Consider the following 6000-nt stretch of genomic DNA (forward strand, 5'->3'; position numbering starts at 1 on the left):
CAAGTTCTTCTCACTACACCGACCGCTTGCAAAATTGCAGAACGACCATCCTGGATCCATCAGAGTCACTGCAGGCGAGTAAGTGAAGCCATCTAAACACAGCTGACACAGGCTCGCCCAATTGTTGTGATCTCGCCCGGTGGAGGGGTCAGCTTTCCTGGCCGGGGGGTCTACTCACGACAGGAGGGTGTGTCCTGTCGTCATGAGGTGGTGGCTCTTAATAACTGCAGCGGCCCTGACCCTGGCCGGGCTCCTCATCTTTGCTTCCGTGAGGGACAACAAGTCACGCTATATGAAGAAAAGACAGACACTGTATGACAAAGGACAGTACACCAAGTTTCCCCATGGATACGCCACTAATTTCTGGTGGCAGTTTATGAACACTACAGCTCACTTGAATAGCAAAACTGACTGCTATGCATGTACCCATATGCCCCTATCCTCACAGACGTCTGGCCTGTGGCCGTACAGCATACCTGAAGATCGCAGTTGGTGCCTGTTGGGCCTGGCAACACATCCAGGCTACGGTACTCTTTGGTCCAAGGCCAACTACAGCATCCCAGCAAAAGCAACCTGGAGGTCATCATCACTCACGAATGTGCACTGTTCCGGACAGACCTACCTACTGACCTGGCCCCAAGTCTCAGACCCACTGCCTGATGTAATTCTACTGAACAAACTGAACGCATCACAACTGCCAGTATGTGTGATGAACAATGGATCGCGGGCAGTGGGGGAGCTGCCTACTCACCTATCTACCGGATGCCACTACAAACAAAGACTCAGCACCAGACAGGATGTGCACGGACGGCACCAAGCAGTAAAGGAACCAGAGTTTCGCATCTGAGGAGGAGTGAAATTGTTACAGAGCTTGATCCCCGGCATTGGAGCTGCCGAGGTGCGGGATCATGTGGAGATCAACCGATATGCTCTGCTACGACACATCAACTTTGACAAAGACCCTGGGACGGGCTTTAGCAGGAGAACAGAAGGCCATCAGAACGATGGTGCTGCAGAACAGACTGACTCTAGACCTGCTAACAGCATCACAAGGAGGAGTTTGCAAGCTGATCGAGGAGACATTTATGCACTGACCACACATCTGGAGCAGCTACACCGCCATGTCTAAGAGTAATGATTTCAAAGATGATAACAACTACAATGACTGCTTATGTTGCCGTGCCTCAAGAAGAACAGCATCCCGTTGCAATTCTGTTAGAGGAGAACTTGTAATAGCTACTAATAAATGACGTGGTGATTAAAAATGACTTGTCAAGTGATCATGCACTGATTAACACATTAGTAGTTATGCAGGTACAACATAAAGTTTATATTCTTTTCTTTTTATCCTTTTATTTTTTGTAGTTTTCGTTTTAAATATAAGGTTTTTATCCTTTATTTTTTGTAGTTTAGTTTTATTGTTTTCTCTTGATTATTCCTCTTGTTATTTCATTTACTATGATTTTCTTTGTTCTTTTTATTATTTTATTTGTTTTATTCTTTAGACAAAATGATTTACATTTCTGCTATGCTGACATTTTGAAAATTAAAAATTGCTTAAGATACTTAATAAATAACCTTCACAGACAATTGTTGTATACATTTAAAATAAGTTAAAACAGGAGGGAATGTTACAGGAAAAATTATTCTATGTTTCTTTACCTTCTTTTAAATGTACAAAGATGCCCTTTGTCTATGGTTAGATTCGTTTAGAATGATCCTTTTAGACTTTCTCAGCAAAGACACTGTTTTGGGACATATTGTTTTAGATTGTTTTATCTCTCACAGCTTTCTCCCAGCTCTCTGCTGACGAGACTAGCGCCACATATGGAGTTGTTTATTTTATCTGTTTTGTATTTTCTTATCCTGTTCTCACTGTCTTTCCTATAAAAAAGTGCCAAGCCTCTGTTCACGTTGTGAGTTGTTCGCAGCTCACCCGTGTACACGTTTGATAAAGAAAGTAACTTTGTCTCATTGTGTCTTTATTTCTCCTGGGTCTTTAACAGAGTTTCCCCCCAACAGCGGATAAAGTCTTTTTTAACAAGTCCTGAATGTGACTTTTTACTTCATCATAGAGAGCACGTGGGACCGCATTATAGGATTTGGCTACAGGAATCTGATCAGTGAGTTTAATATCCATCAGCAGCCTAGTAGGCGTGAGAAGCCATTTTTGTTGATTAAGTTTTCTCCTGTTTTTCATGTAGAAAGTTAGGTAAGAGAATTGTCTTTTGTTTGGTTTTCATTTTGTGTAGGAAAGCGTAGGGACCATTAGGGAGTTTTGTTTGTTACACTGAACAAAAATATAAACGCAACACTTTTGTTTTTGCTCCCATTCCCCATGGGATGGACGTAGAGACCTAAAATTCATTCCAGATACACAATATAACCATCCCTCCCAAACAGTGGTCACAAATCAGTCCAAATGTGTGGTAGTGGGCACATCTGCTATATTGAGATAATCCATCCCACCTCACAGGTGTGCCACATCAGGATGCTGATCTGACATCATGAGTAGTGCACAGGTGTACCTCAGACTGCCCACAACAAAAGGCCACCCTGGAATGTGCAGTTTTTTGCGCTATTGGGGGTCTGGGGACCCAGAACCGGTCAGTATCTGGTGTGACCACCATTTGCCTCATGCAGTGCAACACATCGTCGCATGGAGTCTATCAGATTGTCAATTGTGGCCTGTGGAATGTTGGTCCACTCCACTTCAATGGCTGTGCGAGGTTGTTGGATATTCGTGGGAACTGGTACACGCTGTCGTATACGCCGGTCAAGCACATCCCGAACATGCTCAATGGGTGACATGTCCGGTGAGTATGCTGGCCATGCAAGAACTGGGACATTCTCAGCTGCCATCTGCCCTGAACAATGTGAACCATGATTCATCCGTGAAGCGCACACCTCTCCAACGTGCCAGACGCCATCGAATGTGAGCATTTGCCCACACAAGTCTGTTACGGCGACGAGCTGGAGTCAGGTCAAGACCCCGATGAGGACGACGGGCATGCAGTTGAGCGTCCCTGAGACGGTTTCTGACAGTTTGTGCAGAAATTGTTTGGTTGTGCAAACCAATTGTTCCAGCAGCTGTCTGGGTGGCTGGTCTCAGACGATCTTGGAGGTGAACCTGCTGGATGTGGAGGTCCTGGGCTGGTGTGGTTACACGAGGTCTGCGGTTGTGAGGCCGGTTGGATGTGCTGCCATATTCTCTGAAACGCCTGTGGAGACGGCTTATGGTTGAGAAATGAACATTCAATGCACGGGCGACAGATCTGGTTGACATTCCTGCTGTCAGCATGCCAATTGCACGCTCCCTCATTGCTTGTGGCATCTGTGGCATTTTGCTGTGAGACAAAACTGCACATTCCAGGGTGGCCTTTTGTTGTGGGCAGTCTGAGGTACACCTGTGCACTACTCATGATGTCAGATCAGCATCCTGATGTGGCACACCTGTGAGGTGGGATGGATTATCTCAATATAGCAGATGTGCCCACTACCACACATTTGGACTGATTTGTGACCACTGTTTGGGAGGGATGGTTATATTGTGTATCTGGAATGAATTTTAGGTCTCTATGTCCACCCCATGGGGAATGGGAGCAAAAACAAAAGTGTTGCGTTTATATTTTTGTTCAGTGTATGTTAATGAACCTATGCATATTCATGTAACCTCAATAAAAGAGCAGTGTTACGGGAGAACGGACGAGAGCAACTGGGGTCAAGCGAAGGAACGGCGTTTGTCCGGTCTCTCCCGTGCACAAGAAACCTGAAGAACTTTGCCTACTTCGTGTCTTGCTTTGTTGTGTAATTGTATTGTCTTCAACGTTCCAGCGAATAGGTTCAGGCTACAAACCTATCATTAATTGGTCCTTCGAGAGCCGGCTCCCTGGAATCGACATTCACCGAGGGGAGGAGGGACACGTTGACAGACTGACGTCAGCCAGGAAGTTCCTGTGGATTAGCTGTCTGTCTTTTCTCCTCGATGAATGACGATCGGCGGGATCCGAGGCTGATATTACACGCTAAGCAACGCCGAGTAAGTTTAAAGAGCCCGACTCTATAACCGTGTGGTTGTGCAGTCTCCGCCACTTTGTGGGGCGTTGAGAAGTTCGCTACTTTGTGGAGCAAGAGGTGAGTTCTCCGCTACTTTGTGCAGCGAGAGGTTCCTCGCTACTTTGTGCAGCGAGAGGTGAGTTCTCCGCCACTTTGTGGGACGTTGAGAAGTTCCGCGGGGTCCAGACTGTGCTGGACGATAGGCCTATTTTGTGTTGTTGTCGTTGTTGCCGTCGTCGTTGTTGTTGTTGTTGTGTGAGTGTGTGCGGAGCAGAACACGTGGTCTGTGACGTCAGCAGCTGTTGTTGTGAAGAGCGTGTGGAGAAGGCCAGCCCACATCAGCAGCACTTAAGATATGCTCTGGTGAATGGCTTTCCCCCACCCCTTGCTGACACAAAATGTTTATTCTTTAGCTTGCCCTGTTCGACAACAGCCTGTGTGCCAGACCATAGATTTAATTGAGGTGGATAATTGCTAAAAGTAATCTGCATTAAGCTTGTGGTTGCTCAAATTCAGTACAATGACATATGAGGTGAAGTGATATAGGCAAATATTTAAACTAATGATGTGCATAGAGGCACTTGACCTGTGTGAAAGACTGTCGTCTTATTATGAGCCATTGTTGAGATATAGAGCACACCTGTGAAAACAACTAATATGCTGAACCCTGTATGAAACATCTAAAAGTACGTGATGGAGAAGCTGAATTGAATATGAAAGTGCAAGTCTTTGCCACTATGGGCAAAGCACACAACCACTGTGTGAGGTTGCGTTGCGGTCTCTTCTGAGCTGATGAGCAAGCTACACATTATCAGATCGAGAGCTGTCTGAGGACTACTCAAAGAGAGGGAAACAGAGCTATGATAACTGTGATAACTGGCGTGTGCAGCGTTTCCGTGAGCAGTTTTCCTGCATCTTGACTCATGTGTGTGGAGTGTTCATAGCATCAGCATCATGTTTTTGTTTATTTGTTTTGTTGAGTTAAAAATAATTAGATAAACTTGTGATCCTGCCTATGGATCACCATGGCACATATCATCAGCCATATGATTTATTTATGCAACTGACAAAGTGAGTGTGAATGTGTCTGACGTCACAGTGTTTTTGTGCGCTGTGTAAAAGTAATTGCCTCTGATTGTGAGAGCGCTGATTCTGCAGGTCACCAGCTATTGTAAAGAAAGAAAAAAAGAGTGAAGAAGAAAGAATTTGTATTGTAGATGAAAAAAAAACAAAGGAAAAAGGTTTTGTGTTGATTAGCCAAAAACAACTACAATTTCATTTTCTGCTTTTAAGAAAGGATTGTTCACAAAAACACACACACAGAGAGAGAGAGAGATGTGTGTTGATTAAGCAGTGATGATAATAATGAAAATGTCTTAGTTTGTTAGTTTGTCACTTTCAGGTGAAAAGCAGACCTGAATCAATTTTCCACATGCAGCGGTCGGAAGAAAGTTATAGTTTAACATCATTGGAAACATGCAGGCCAAGTTTCTGGCTGACTTATTTACAGCGCCATGTGTTTCTCAACCTCACAAGCAAGCTCTCACTCCTCCCTGAAGACAAGGAATGCAGCTCCAAAGAGCAATAACATGGCAGATAAAGAGACAGCAGCAAAGTCCTGAGCAAAGAGTCCCAGCAAGCAGCAGCAGTGTGGACAAACAGCATCGGAGAAGAAGAGCAAACCCATCATCCTGCCTGATCGGATGAATGGCACTGTGTTTACAACAAGCTGCAAATTCACTGTGCATGTGAAAAGAACGTTTGAGGAGAACTGAGGAGACTGTTGGAGTTTGACATTTGCCACCTTGGAGTAAAATGGCAAGAAGAGACAGTGAAACACAGGACAAAGTTGAAGGAGAACTGCCGGCTGTTGGACTGTCAAAGTGGGAGAGGACAACAGAGTGAGAGTAAGTGGAAACACAGAGGAATGCTGTTATTTAATGT

This window comes from Maylandia zebra, linkage group LG20, assembly GCF_041146795.1.
Source record: "Maylandia zebra isolate NMK-2024a linkage group LG20, Mzebra_GT3a, whole genome shotgun sequence".
Lineage (NCBI taxonomy): Eukaryota > Metazoa > Chordata > Actinopteri > Cichliformes > Cichlidae > Maylandia > Maylandia zebra.